We start from the raw sequence: 16,117 nt of genomic DNA, 5'->3' as shown, positions 1-16,117 counted from the left end.
GTTTTGTGTACAGTGATAGTGGCATCACTGTATTGGGAGTGTGCCTCCCTTTGGGAAAGTCCTTCACCCTGTTTCCCCCTTTTCAAAGTTACTTGTATTCTTCACATGTGGACTTCTGGATTTCACTGTCCTAGGAAGATGTATGTTCTGCGTCAGAGTTCACTTTTCAGTTTATAAGTATTAGGGGTTTGTGTACAAATGTTAAAATATTGAGAGTTTTATTGATGTTTTCCACTAGGAAAACAAAGGGAACATTTGCAAAAAGTAGCCTAATCTTATAAGTTATTTTCATTATAGCCTCACATAGCTCATTTTCTCAACCAACAAATATTTGTTTCATTTTAAATCTCTCCAGAGAAGCTCTTATGAGTGGTAAGAAGAGGCTTTCTTTAAATGGCATCATGTGCTCCCATAACTCTGCGTGTAGGATGTCATATAATATTCTGATACCAACACATTCTGATGTCCACATTTAGGTAAATGACAAAATATTGTATCCACCAACAAGGTGCCCATATACTTTCAGTGCTTAGTGGGTCTTTCTTGTCAACGTTGACCTACTGATAACAACTTCGAGTTGTCTTCAACTTGTCTATTTGCCTAACTCACAGAAGCATAGTTTGGGCTACATTCCTCCAGTTTGTCAAGGAGTATGCCAAAGAGGATAGCATCAAAGTCTCAGTAGAGTCAAAATACATTATCCTATGGTGTGTTACCTTGTCTAAAAAAATTCGGTTAGGCTGATCAAACATATTCCTAGTAGTATTGTTGACTTTATTTCTTTAAGGGATCCAAAAATAGGTCCTATGATGATTTCCCTGTTTCTTTTCTGCCTGAAACATGACGTGAATGTTCAAAATCAACTTTGTCTTACAAGCAGTTTATGCTTATGCAATCCCCAGGGAATAAAGAGGTGTATTACTAGCCAATTTTCTGGGACAGATTTCCGTAATGCCTTAATCAAAATTTTAAAAATGAGCACTGCCATTTATCTACAGAGATGACTCTTCTGAGCCTTTGTCAGAGCCTGGATTTTGAGGCTGCTTTCTCAAGGCTGCAGATCATAAATTTGCTCTTGTCTGGCCTATGTCACTAGCTCTTGTAACCAAAGTCCAATGATATGAGATGGTTAGCTTGGTTCTCTTGGATGGTGGGTAATTCTGTTATGCTACAGATATCTGGGCTGCACAGAGGAGAACCTGTGACTTAGCCTTTGCTGGCCCAGTTAAATTGATACACTAACCACTTAGGCAATCAGAGTACCTGGGTTAACCTCAGTGAAAGACAATGGCAATGCTTATCCAATAAAGTATGATCATCTCCTTTACTCAAGTATATACAAAGAGCCAAAATTACTGGACAGTATTCTAGGAATAAGTATTTATACAAAAATGCTTAGAATCAAGTGGAAGAGTCTAGAATAACAGACTGTGAAACAGAAGAAAACATGATACATATAGTCTATGGAATGCAGAGAGATTGTGATAATACTGACCATGATTACTCAGAAAATGAGAAGGGACTGGGGTTGCTATGGTGAAGAAAGCTCCGTCAGGTAGTTAAGACCTGAACCCCAAAAGAGAGAACAGAACTTACTCAAATATAAGGAGGCAAGAAGAGCCAACATATTTTACTGTGGGATTGAGAGTTGTGCTTTTCTTCTTAATTTGCTTCCTTACCAGGATCCAGTGCATTGTAGGGGAATGCACTTCACTGCACATAGCGCAGCAACAGGACAGAATGCAAATATTTTCCCTCACCTCAGGGGAATGTTTCAAAACACTCTCTTGGAAAGGAAACTAATTTATTTGGTTGCTAATTATTTTGGCTCCGGTTTTAATGAGCCATCCACTGTAAAAGATAAAGAGGCTATCAGACTTTTTCTTCCTTTTTTTGGTGAAGTGATAAAAAGGTTAAGGAAAAATAACATATAATAGTTATAATCATGGATTCTGATGCCAGACTGTGTTTTTCTGTATCTCTGCTTATTAAGTGTATGACCTTGGTCTAATTGTTTGTCTTATTTATGCTGTATAGTCCTTACCCATAAAGTGAGAATAAGAACAGTACTTATTTAATGATTTAAATCATGGTTATTATTAATGTTATTATTATCGCTATATTGTTATTGTCCTGGAAACCTGAAAATGACAGGTAATAGGTATTATGATCAGATGGGATCACAGAGCTTTCCAAATAATTTCAGGGAAATTGCCTAGGAAACATAGGTGATGTGTGTGCGTGCCTGTTGTGTATAGACACATGAGTGTGTCTGTGTGTGCTGCACACACACTAGCTGTGATAGCTGTCACTTGGGAAAGAAACTGTCACTTGATCTAATTGATTGGAATAGCACAGCTCTGCACGTAGCCGAATGGATTTACTGAAGACAGAAGACTCACTCTGGGTGTGAGTGGCACCAATCAATAGGCTCCTAGGCTAAATGGAATAAAAGGGGAATGAAGAGTTTCACTCTGTTTCTTTGGAGGAGCTCCAGTCTTTGGTTTCACCTTGGACATCATCCCCTGGCTGTTGATGCAGACCATCAGCCTCCTGATATGGACAGTGAGCTCTACTCCTTCAACCTTTGATTAGACCCTCAGGATCCCCAGTGCACAGGCAGCCCTTTTGCATCTTCCACCCATGACTCTGTGGGTGGCCACCGTAAGCCCACCTTGTGAATCCTTATATACTTACACATCTTGCATAGATCTGTTTCTCTAGTGAACACTGACTGATACACTGGATAAGTGAGCTACAACCCTACCCAAGAATGTTTTAAAACAACATTTCTCTCCACTAGTTGATTTCTTTGTCTTTGCCTAATGAAAACAAACAACTTTTTCTGCACTCAGGGAGCAGTCGATTGCTCCTGGAACTCTTCAGGGGAGGAATATTATCACATCTGCCTTCGTGCTTTCTTTACCAGTTGGTAGGTAGTCCAAAAAAGCAAGGACTATTAATGTTACAGGAACTTGATCTGTCTCTATCATCTTTTCGGTGTGAAAACTATTAACCCTGAAAAATTAATAATAAACAAATTATTAAGCAAAAAAAAAAAAAAAAAGCTCAGAAGACTTAAAATGGAGGATGCTGACAGTGGTGCTGGAGGAGGCAGCAAGACTTCTTTTGGAAGACATATTTGCTCCATGGAAGACTGAGCTGAACTGGTGCAGTGCTATGCTATGCCATCTTTGGATGTCACAGTATCAGTAACATATGGAGGCCATAAGAATGCAGAGCCTCAGTTTCTGTTCTACACCCACAGAAGCAGAACCTCCCTTTACAAAGTTCAGAGACTCCTGTGCACATTAAAGTTTGAGAAGTCCTGCTCCAATGGGCTTTCATTAGTCACATACCTTCCCCGAGTGCCCACCTCACCACTCTGGAGTGAAGACATCCTCTAAAAAGCTCTGCTTCTTCATTCATCCACACTAAAGAAGGATCTCAGGGAGCAGGATATAATGCTAATGGGTGTGGCAATTATCAGTAAACCTGCCGCTGAGTTAGCAACTGAAATATCCAAAGAAATGTGTACGATTCTTCATCTTAAGTTCTTGGAAGCCCTCAGAGATCTTGAAGTGAAAGGTGTCTCTGGAATGTGCCATAACACTGAGATTCCTTAGAAATTTAGATCAAACGTGAGCATTATCAAAGAGTTTATGGGCTCAAAGGCAAGGAGATATCAGTTCTGAAGTAGAAGACTAATGTTGAGGTGTTTTTTGTTTTGTGTGCCTTTGGAAGGAAGAGTGCTTCTTGAGCCTTTGAACCTTGGAGACCTGCCAATTTGAGTGGAAGAGGTGGCATTTTCCTTTAAGCTACAGGGTCTATTCTGTTCATATACTTAAGCATCAAGGTCAGAGCTTGTTCAGAATAACTGAATACTAATTGACTTGCTGGGCATTAATGTGCATTATCTTGTTTACACCAGTGTTCTTCTTGCAGTTTGTAAATCATTCTCTCCAGCAGGCTCTGACATGGTTCTGAAGTTTATTTCTATTCTATAGGAGTTGGGTGAATTTCTACCTGTGCTGGAGGGCCAAAGAATTAGGAAGAATGAGAGAGGAGGAACTTCTTCCTTGCACATTTTGTATCATAAATGATTGCTACAATTGACAGGGATTGGAGAGTCTGTATTTACCTCCAGGTAAGAAATAGCAGGTTATATAATTTATGTTAATGTTTTCCAGAGATTTTTCTTTTCTTTTTCTTTTTCTTTTTTTTTTTTTTAACCAAATATACACAGGCTGTTTGAGTAACCCTTTAGCAGTCAACCAGCACACACACAAAAGTATGCACACTCATAAAACTAGCCACTAACTGGTTGGCACACTGATAAAGGACATGCAAGGTCACCCGGTGATTTGAGTGGCTAGACCTTGCCATGGCCCGTTTCTCAATGCACTGGGCAGTCTTCCAAATACACAGAGGCTCTCTTGAAGCAATTACCTTGCCTTTCACTGAGGTCTCATGAAGGAGATGTATATTTCCTCTACGTCTTGACCCCCTTTTGGTCTATATTAATAATAGTCTCACTGTGGCTAATAGTTTCTCCTGCTAACTAGCTATAGAATCTCAGGGTAGTCACTGGACTTCATTATTTTTATCTATAGAATTAAAGGGCTATACCCAGTAGTTGGAGCCTGAATTCAGTGCCTTTCTCTGATTCTAGGAAGCAAAATGGTTACCAGGTGCAAGGCTACCAATCTTATACTTTAAGCTGGGAGGAAGCTGTACTGCTATAATGAAAACTACAGTGACATTACAGGGTTTGTTTGGAGTTCCTGACCTGTCTCTGATTTAACTGCATCTGACCTTCCCCAAATCTTTTGGATCTTCATTTTCCTCATCTGTAAAATTGTGGTAAAGGCCCTGTCTTATCCTCTCTGCAGGGCTGTGGTACACCCTGTAAATTGATGTATAGTGCAAAGATTGAGAAAATTTTCCAGGCCTGTCTGATCCACCCTTTTGACAAGGGAAATGGCATTGAGCTAGCTGCAGCCCATCAGCATCTTCAGTAGCTGCACAGTCCTGGGCCACACCTCAACACCACCCACTCAGAGTTTGTAGAGGAAGCTTCAGGCATAGGAAAAGTATGTTAGCCAAGTTTAAGAATCACTGATCTAGAATCATCGATCTAAACACAGGGAAATTTTACCATGCTGTGATCTCAATGCCATCATTCATTGTATGTGACAGGATTTCCCTTCTGATATCGGACGTGGATGTTCGAAGAGTCCAAAGGGTAAACCAGGACAGTCTATAGGAATCTGTCCTGGTGTAGCCTTGTTATTAAGCTTGACAAATATACTTTCTGGTCATGATTCATTGTTTTGTTCTTCAGTTATTAAAAGGGAGGATTCAATCCCTGGAACCTGGAGAAAAAAAGGGAAGGAAACTGTTTATAATGGACTTCCTGAGAAACATACATCTTTTGGGAGTGAGGCAAGGTTCAAATTGGGTTACAGCTCCTCTCGTAAGTCCCACTTTTAAGCAATAACTGGGACACGAGTGGACTTTGTGTTTTGCCTTTTTAAACGTTGCAGTAGCAGAGAATGGAAGGAGAAGGGGAGAAGTCGAGAGGAACAGCACAAGTAGGTTTTACTGAGATGCTTTAGTTGTCTGGGTCTGGAACTGGTGATCGCCAAGTTCTGCGCCTAAGGAACAGCTGTGCGAGGAGCACCCGGAGTTCATGCAGATTGCCTCACAGGTGACAAAGGCTCAGTTAGGGTTAGTCTTCCCCTCCCTGTTTTGCTCTAGTTTCACAGTATTTGAGAATAACTGAAGCAGATATTTCAGAGCCACAGCCCCAGGGCCCTTAAAAACTTCAGAGGAAGGGCCGGAGATAAAAAACAAAACAAACAAACAAACAAGAAACAAAAACAACTCCATCCAAGCTCTGTGATTTGGAATAAGAGAAGGAAAGCCAGTTTTCAGGAGGTGGCCTCTTTAAATGTCTTTATTCATTTCTCCTCAGTTTGTCAGTGCAATCAGATAAGAACATATGTTTCCTGCTAAACAGGAGCCACGTCCTTTCGGGTAAGAACGATAACGTGGGGGGACGCAGACCTGGAGCTTGCTTTAATGTGTTTCTGGGGTGATTGGACTCGCACAGAGGCCTCAAGTGCTGCTCTTAATAGTTTCTTCCTTCTTCCAGCAGAAATACATGAGAGCTATTTTCAGATGTGTGTTCACTTTGAGGAAAAGGACAACAGAAACTTCTCTGAGGAAAAAAGGAAAAGAAACAAATTAAGCCCCTTCTTTAATCTAGCAGGGAAGAAGAAATTGCCTCAGTGCTACTACTGGTATAAGCAGCAAGGTTAGTTAAAAGAATTAGTTTCTCCAAGGCTGAAAACCATTTAGGACACAGAATCTGGGGCTCTGTTTCCCTTGTTACTTTAACACTGTGAGGTTTGGGTGCCAGGGACAGAGTCTAAAAATAATTCAGCCTATTCATTCAGAAGCAAGTAACAAAGATGGAAGGGGCCTTCTTTTACCCAAAAGGAAGAAAGAAATATGAAATCTTAACGTTTTCATTTTTTTCAGCTTTAATTGAGTTTATTGGTACATTTTAGGGATACAGTACAGTTACATTCATCATTGGGATCTTGTACCTCTACATGACAGGTCTTGGTTCTCATTTTTTCCCCTTGTCCCTGCCCTCCCTTCACCCCCTCCTCCCCTCCCCATCTACAAACACTTTATTTCCATCTTTTCATTATCTCACATTTTTTTCTTTTCCCTTATTACCCTTCCCCTACCCATCCCACCTTCCCTACACCTTTAGCTCCTTTCTTCCCATTTCTAAATGTCAGGAGTCTTATTAGGATCTTCCGTATTATTGCAGATTATTCACACCAGAGAAACTATTTGGTATTTACACATGTGTGCCTTATTTATTTCACTTAGGAGTATATCTTCAATATGTATTCATTTTCCTATGAATGAATCTATTTTCTCATTCTTTTTGGCTGAGTAATATTCCATTTTTAAAATTTTCATTTTTAAATTCTAAATCAAAGTTAGACTTTGGAATATTGTTTTGTATTTTTACTTTTAATAGGCAACATGGAGACATGATAATGAATCTAAACGATGCCAAAGGAAAAATAGTGAAAAGCTATTCGATCTTCCAACCCCACCTCTAGTACTCTCATTCCCTTCCCTAAGGCAGCCTCTGTGTCCATTTCTGCTGAATACTGTCTGCATATCAAAGTTCTTACACTCTCACACGCATACTCGTGTTCTTCTGGCTCTCTCTTGTTTCATTTAACTGAAATAGTTGTGTTATCTGTGCATGTTCTCCGGACCCTCGCTTTCTTCACTTGTGAAGATAGCTTCGAGATAATTTCATATCAGGACGTAGAGACCATCTTCTTCACTTTAAGAGTTGCACAGATGTGCGTGGAGGAACGTCTCATACTTTACTGATGTAAGACTGGGCTTCTTTGGATTCAGTGCCACTAGAATCTGTAAATGAATATTCCTGTACACATATACCTTAAGGTGCAACATATTTCTGAATCTTAAGCTGCCCATAATATAAATTGATTCTCACATTTCTCCTCTTCTGTGACTATAAGTAACTCCCACTCTGGGCAGAAAACTTTAGCAGACTTAATAGCATTTTAGTCTTGAAAAATTAAGTGGACCCCAGAGTGAACTGCTGAGTATCGGATGTAGGGTTTCTCATGGTTTCATAAGCTGCTACTAACCTAGTTATGTTTCCACACAGCCAATAGATCAGTTCTTGAGCAAATATGACCTTTTCTGCTACAATGGTGAGGTCATGCAAGTCACCTTAACAACATGAAGAAATCAATTCCAAAAAATAATCTGGAAACCACCTCTGACTTAGGGCTGAGTACATAGAATTTCTGCCTATGCATTGATAGGGTCATACATATGCATGCACAGGACCACAGCTCCCCAGGGCTATTGTTTTCAAAACTTTGAATAAGTAGAAACTGGAACACATTTGGATCGAGACTGAACCCTCTGGGAATATTGGAGCTGTGCACTTTTATTTTAAAATAGCAGGCATGTTTGGGGATGGATAAAAAGGAATCCAGCCTTGTAGGGATGGTGAGATAAAGCTGTACTCATGAGATGTAGGACCATTCAAAGATACCAGGGTTGCCATTAAAAGCTGGAAGCTTCTTGCATTGATAGAAAAGCTGGAGGATATTTGTTCTTTGGTAGTTAAAGGAAACCAAAGGAAAAATGGAGGCAGGCAGTACCTAGGTGAAAAGGACATAACTTGAGAATGAGATTTATTCTTTAATCCTTTTCTTTCTTTGCTTCCACTGCATGCCTTTAATTAGATCAGAGTCAGAAAAATCCAAGTCAAACTTAGGAAAAAACAAAACCTATTTGTTTTACAAATTTGCCTTGCTTTAGGGGCTTGAGGAATATTAACACACCTAGTCAGTCTTCATCATTCAGCTGTTGTCAGCCCATGTTGGCTTTATTCTTGGGCACCAAATGATAGCACAGGCCCTGCCAGGGTCTACGTCCTGAGACTTCCCACGCTCAAGACCAGCAGACACAAAACTTCATCTTCCCTTAAAAGTCCAAGTGAAAGTACTGGATGGACAAAAAGTCTAAAGTCAGAGAAAGTTTAACAGACTAATGAAGGAGTAAGTACTTGATGCCCCCAAATTAGTAAATGTCCAAAACAACCTCTCACCAAGGCGTATGGTGTTGACTCAATTCCCACTCATCTTTCTTTTCTCACTTATAAAGTGTGAAAATATAACTACCTTCATTCAAAACTAATTTCACTGCTTCCCCCATTTCCTTTGCTTTTTTCACACTTGTTACTTACTCTAGACAGGCATTCTCCTGTTCTCTGTTCTTGACTTTTTTTTTTTTTTTTTTTGATACCGGGGATTGAACTCGGGTCCTTGCTCTTGCAAGGCAGGCCACCGAACCGCTGAGCTAAATCCCTGGCCCCTGTTCTTGACTTTTTGTACTTTAATATGTATGAGAAGCACTTATGTGTCTAGAAGTGAAAATATGTTGTAAATAATGTAATAGGCATAACGAGAAACAGGAACACAAAAAATAGAGAAATTAATTTACTTACGATAATGACATATAATTCCAGATTTATACTTAAGGAGAGTTTGACAGGTCTGTCTGGACTGGGTAAATGAAATAGAAGTGTGAAACTGGAATTAGTGAAAATGAAAATGTACATGGCAAATTCATCTTTATATAGCTATTGATTTACTGGGGTCATCTACAGTAATATTGTATTTCGCGAGGAAGCTGAGACAATATAGAAACAGATTGGAAAGTTTTAACCAACTAATTAAACATAGGAAAGCATGATAAAATTTTGAGCATATATCAAGGAAATAATTTAGGACATAAATGGATAATTAGGTGATAATTTTAATGTGAAATTATCAAAGAATGAAAATATCTGACTTAGCTAAACCAGACTAAAACACACAAGTACCATTACCACTAGAAAAAGGGCATAGTAATTTGTAGCATATGACTCAAAGAAGTTAGAAATCAGTTTAATAAAGGATATTGTTTGTTTTCCCCAAGAAGCTGGAAACTTAGAAATCTCCCCTGTGATGGATTATATGCTCATACCTGAAGTCAGAGGAATGAAATGGAAGTCCACTTAAAGCCCCAGGCTTCTCAAATTCTAACAGTTTGTTTTACTTCAATAGCTGTTCTATGAAGTGACTTTACCTCAAATGAAAAATCGCTCCTATATAATAGTTGATGCTGATTAGGAGAAAAATGTAGTGGACCAGGGAACTATTTTAAAGAATACAAAGAGAATTGCATTCTTTGCACATTTGAAGGAAAATGAACAATCAGAATTATCAGGAATAGGCTAGATTTATATTCTTCTCCAAATGCAAAGGACATCAAAGAAATTATTACTTGAAGGACATGAGCTATTGAAGCAGGAGAGAATTAAGTAGGGACCAAAGACTGAGTTTTCTTACTCTTACTCAGAATTCTTTTCTACATAAAACTCTTAAGAGAGTATGTGTATTCACTTTTCTAAGGAGAGTAAGTTGCAGTCTTATTTAGAAATAAGAGAGTGGCCTCTTTTACCCTTTAAAGTTTCTTCTAGGACTATCGTGCTTTTCTATTAAATGCCTTAGGAATTAAATAGTGTCAGGATACTAAATATGTTTTCTTGGTACTAACAAAAAAGGAAGCAAATGTTTCAAAGAAGAGAGAAATACAGGAGAGATTTCCCATTTAATGTTTGCTCCCTACAGGAATGTAAATATTTAGCATTGTGATTTTCACACTGGAGATGACTGTCTGTTTACTGAAAAGATGCCAGTTAATTCTTGATGTAAAATCTTATAATAAAGTTTGGAATATATATCTGTAGGAATGATCCATGGGAGTCACTGCGGAGAATTTTAAAGACATTGCCACCTTCCTCAAGTGGTTTCTAGACCAATGGAAGAAATGATTTAGACAGATTTAAGCATAGGATGCTGCGAGACTTGCAAGGAAAAAAAACACCTGCCATTGAGGATGAAATGAATGTATATATGAAATATAGGAAGATTCCCAGGCAAGAAATGGTGGGCTAGGGCTTCCAAATGGGAGGAACATTGAAATAAAGGGACAGAAGTGGTGAGCACAAGGGATGATGGAAAAGTAGGTGGCATACAGGGTGGCGTGACTTACCAAGGAATTTATCTGTCATACGTAAGGTGTAGTGAAAGTCTATATGGAAAATTGTGGTTGATCTTTGGAGAAGGAAGAGGACTTCTTCATCAGGAAGCGGGGATGGGACCGGTTCCGGGCCTTTCCCGTTAGACTATTCTGTTGTACTGCAATAGAAAGGGGGTGGGACTGGTAGGACTATTCGGAGACAGAGAGGAAAGAGAAGCCTTTGGAGAGCAGCAGAGTTCTAATCTTTGAGGCTTAGCATTTAAATTTGGTCTTTTAAGTGGTTTTCTTTCCTTGGAGTAAACTCTTAGTTTCACACTTCTCCTACATGTAAATAGAACACTATTTTTCATTGAGTGGAACTTTTGCTAGATATTTTGATATGGGATCAGTAATTTTCAAATCAACTTACAAAAGAAATATCAGAGTTTCAGAATCTCCTGAGGTGGGGAGAGAATATATTTTCCAGCTGTCAGGGGCCCTGGTTTGCTTGGTTTTTGGCATCTCACCTTCTTCAGTCTTCAGGGTGCATCACTCCACTCTCCATTTCTGTTTTCACGTCTCTGGTGTGCTTTGACACTTTTGCACTCTCTTCTAAGGATTCTTGTAGTTGCACTGCTCCCCTGGATAATTCAGAATAATCTCTCGTAGGTCTTTAGCTGAGCAACATCTGCCAAGTTCATTTTGTCGTGTAAGGTAATTTGTAGGCTTTGGGAATCTTCTTGGGTTCCACTATTCTGCTTGCCCTAGGACGTTCTGTTGGTGTGAACTGGAAGTCTGAGATACTGCTGAACATCTTATCATGAAGTAGGCAGGCCTTGCTCAAAGAATAGTTGGCAAAAACTCATTTGTACAATAGAAACAGTAATACGCAAGAAAATGTTCTCTACCAATCCAAAGGATTTCTTTAACAGGCCTTCCTCATCTTGAAACAGGCATGCACACAGTTTTCAATAAAAATCACACTGATTATAAATTTTTTTTTTTTTTTCGTACTGGGGATCGAACTTGGGTCCTTGCACTTGAGAAGGAGGGGCTGGAACCACTGAGTTAAATCTCCAGCCCTTATTTTTTTGAATTAGAAAAAAATTTCTAATTTCTCTGTAAAATCATATAACAGTAATAAATTTAGTAAAAAATGGCATTTTCTCTCAAATTTTAACTATGATTTCCTTCTACTTGGTGATATTAGATAATTTTGTGAGAATAAAATGTATTATAACAGAGGAGGAAAGATATTAAACTTTATGTGGAAAAATTAAACATGTGTGTAAAAGCAGAACATTCAAGGAAGATGAGAGCATGGACTACAGAATTGGCTACGAGTGCTCGGTAAGCCAAGAACACAGATGGAGTTTAGTGAAAGGCAGCACGAGGAACCATTAGGACTGAAATGTGCAGGCATCACTCCTAGCAGTTGCCTTCATTACCGGCCCCTTCCCTATACTAGAGAATGACATAAATGAAAACAAGATTCACGCAAACAAGAGGATATTAACCAAGAGAAAATCAAACGGTTCCAGAATAAGCCTCGTCTTGGAGAATCCGGTTTGGGGAGCTGTTTAGGGAAAGTTTTGCAGTGTTAAAAGATGTTATTTAATAAAAGCAGAAATGTAGGTTGCAGATATGAAAATTGTCAGCCTACACGCCTGGGGATTTGTCACACACTTGTGAATCACTGTGTCTCTCGCACTGCCTTAGTTCTCTGTTGAAGGAACCTAGCCTGACCTACACAAGTGCCATGCTTCGGAAACACTGGTGCTCCCTGGAGAGGGCTGATGAGTAAGTTTTCCACTCTATGCTTCTGTAAAGGCAGAGACTGGTATGCAGGGAGAGATGAGGGACCCCACCCCACCCCCAAGGGCAGAAAAGGTTTAACCACCTGTGAAAAACTGACAGCCTGCAGTCATACTCTCTCTTCACGAAGTACCCTGCAGAGCTTGGTTTGCAAAAGTCAAAAGAAAAAAAAAAAAGGAAGCTTGACTTTAAGGTGTGAAAAGCCCCCATGGACCCTTCCCTGTTGTCCCTAGCAAGGAGGCAAATGGTCCAATTAAGGAATCAAGTAGTGGTGCCCTCAGCTCAGAGACAGGATAGGCCCCCGACAACTATAAAATCAAGACCTTGAGCCCCTTCATTGGTGCCTTCGTTTAGGGCACCCCTGCCTGTCTCTCTGTGAGAAGGCAGCTGTACTCTTGCGTGCATGCTGAATAAAAGTTCAAACTTTGCTTTTGCGCTTTTAATCTCTATGTGCTTCTACCACAAACTTCTGAGTTATCCAGAGAGTCAGGCCTGGGATTACGGGGACTCCTCACCCATTTTGGCCTGCAACACTTCGGTAGAGGTCTTTGGGCTTTACTAAATAACAAATCACTGGGCCACCATTGCAAATTATTAAAATTTGTAGTTAGCAAATACATTTCAAAAGCCACTGTTATGGTTCACATCTAGATGTTCCTCCAAAGTCTCGTGCGCTCATAGATGGGGTTTTGGGGAGGTGACTGGATCATGAGAGTATGATATTCATTAGTCCATTGATGAGTTAATAGCTAAATGTGATGTTGGGAGGTAAAGACTGGTCTAGTTGGGGGAGGTGGGTCAGTTGGGGTGTGGCCCGGAATGGTCTCTCTCTCTCTCTCTCTCTCTCTCTTTCTCTCTCCTCCCTTGGTCCCTCTTTGCTTCCTGCTGCCATCCCATTAGGTGTTCCATGTACCTCTGCCATGAACCACTGCCGTGCCTTCTTGTCTTGGAGCCAGCTGACTATGAACTAAAACCTCTACAAACTGTGAGCCAAAAGAAACTTTTCATCTTTTAAGTTGTGGATGTACAGTGTTGTGTCTCAGAAAAGGAAAGTAACTAGGAAAACTACATTTTTGGAGATAATGCAATATACATAGACAGATTTCTACTTTTTCATGTCTGGTGAATGTGCAGTGACAATATTAACCTCTTGATATAATATTTTTCCCAGTTGAGCTTATGTTTACAAAATACCAATGTACTGCTTCATCTATTCTCCCTTATTCAGACGATCCTAAAATATCTGCATGGTCTGGCACAGTAGGTACTATTTTTTAGCCACAATTCCTCCTGAAACAGTTGTTGAAGAGTTTGCAAATCAGTTTACTTCATAACTTCTATGAAATAACAAACCATTGCTCTGAAAGTACTGTGTACATTATTGACTCTTTGGATCTTTAGCATTTGAGGATCATGCAAGACTTAATGGTGAAATAATTTGACCTCTGAAGGTCCAAAGGAGCCATATTCAAGTGAAAAAGCACCCAAGCCCAGCTGCATTAAATCAAAGTAAACTCTGATTAAAAAGAAACAAAAAAAGTTTGAGCTTTTAACTTTCAGGAACAAGAAAATTAAGTTTTAACATCTAATTCCTTTAGACTTGGATGCTTTTGGATATAAACTTACAAGGAAATTTAATTTCTGAACATTTCTTTCTAGAATTGTGATAACAACAATGGGTCTATATTCAATGGGTGCATCGCTGTACTGGCGTTTTATTATTGGAATATCTTTAGGTTATCATTGAATTTCATTACAGGGTCAAAGATGTGCTATTTTGGATAACATTACTGGATATGACTTGGGAACCAATATAGAGAGGAGACTAAGTTTGAGTTTCAGCAGTGGGTACAGAGTAAAATTGATCAAATTAATGCTTCTTGAGCCAGGGATTTAGCTCAGTGGCATTGCGCTTGCTTTGTAAGTGCAAGGTCCTGAGTTCGATCCCTGGAACAGGAAAAAGTGGGAGAGGGAGGGAAGGAGAGAGAGAGAGAGAGAGAGAGAGAGAGAGAGAGAGAGAGAGAGAGAGAGAGGTCTACTGAACAATTCCAGATGCTAAATCAGAGTGGAACAAATCCAAGTTGTCTCTGGATAATGCACAAAGAGCAGTGGCCAGCCTTTGGTGAATGAGCTTAGGAAAGCGAGAACTGGGCTCTGTCATGGTAGATTGTTCTTTTCCCCTGAAAAGTAATGAAAGTTTTACATGGTTGGCCATAGGCTTAATATTTAAGCTCATTGCTTATGAGAAGTAAGAGGAAGAGAGAAAAAGAATTTCTGAATGTTATGAGTGCACACTTTTCAACTCCCCTTGTTTTCTTTCCCAAGGAAGAAGATCAAATACATTATTCCTTGTCTTTCTTCTTTATTATTTTTTTTCTTTTTATTGAGTTTGTTGGTACAATCTAGGTATACAATACAGTTACATTCATTATTGGGATCCTGTACCTTTGCATGACAGGTCTTGATTCTCATTTTCTCCCCTTGTCCCTGCCCTCCCTTCACCCTCTCCTCCCCTCCCCATTTACAAACACTTTATTTCCATTTTCTCAATTTCTCATATTTTTTTCTTCTCCCTTATTGCCTTTTCCCCACCTTTCCCACTTTCCCTACACCTTTAGCCCTGTACTTACTATTTCACATTATTAATTACCTCATTAGGATCCTGTGTACTATTATAGTTTTTCACACCAGAGAAACTATTTGGTATTTCAGTTAAAGAAATCTCTGTATGAACATTATTCCAGCCCAGGGCAGGGAAAGAGAGCTAGTTATATGGGTGAGATTCAAGTCCTTTGTCTTATACATGATTTGAAAATTTGTAGTTTTTCTCATTTTGTAGTGTTTGTCTTTTCATTCTCTTAACAGTGACTCTCACAGAACAAAATTTCTAATTCTTTGTCTTTTTTTCTTTTTTTTCCCCCCCTAAGACTGTCTTATGATGTTGTCCAAACTGACCTTAAACTTTTGGTTCTCTTGGCTGCCCAACTCATTGAGATCACAGATGTATACTACCACCCCCAGGGCAACATTTCTAAATTTGATGAAGTCTAATTTTAAAGTTTTTTTTGAGAGTCATATTTTTGCTGTAATGTTTATAGGCTCTTCACCAAACTCTAGCTCATTAATGTTTTTCCTGTTTTTTTCTAATAAGAATGTATAATTTTATGTTGTACATTTAATTCTATGTTGTATATATGTGATGTGTGTTCAGTAAGATTTGTAAAAAGTGAGATGTTTTAGATCAAGCACCATTTTTTGAAAGTTGCATGTTGATATTATTATTTTAAAACCATTTGTTTAAAAGATTATATTTGATCCATTGATTCTTTTACATTGTAAAAACTCACCTGGCAATGTTTGTGTGAATATATTTCTAGACTTTCTGTTCTGTTTGTTTGGTTTGTATGTTATCCCTTTACTAATACAAAACTTTCTTGAAAACAGTATCTTTGTTAAATTTTTCTTCCACTTTTTTCCCCTTTCAAAATTATTGTCTTTTAGTTCTTTTGCCTCCAAATAAACCTTAGAATCATATTGTTCATATCTATAAAGTATTAAGATTTTTATTTTAGTATGTGTGTTGCAGAAGTGAGCACTCTAAGATTTTGATTGATATTGCATTGTCTGTAGATCAGTTTGGGGAGAATTTATACCT

Source organism: Fukomys damarensis, unplaced genomic scaffold (assembly GCF_012274545.1).
Source record: "Fukomys damarensis isolate Sample0158 unplaced genomic scaffold, DMR_v1.0_HiC HiC_scaffold_3, whole genome shotgun sequence".
In the NCBI taxonomy this organism is placed as follows: Eukaryota; Metazoa; Chordata; class Mammalia; order Rodentia; family Bathyergidae; genus Fukomys; species Fukomys damarensis.
This window is presented reverse-complemented; position numbering follows the sequence as displayed.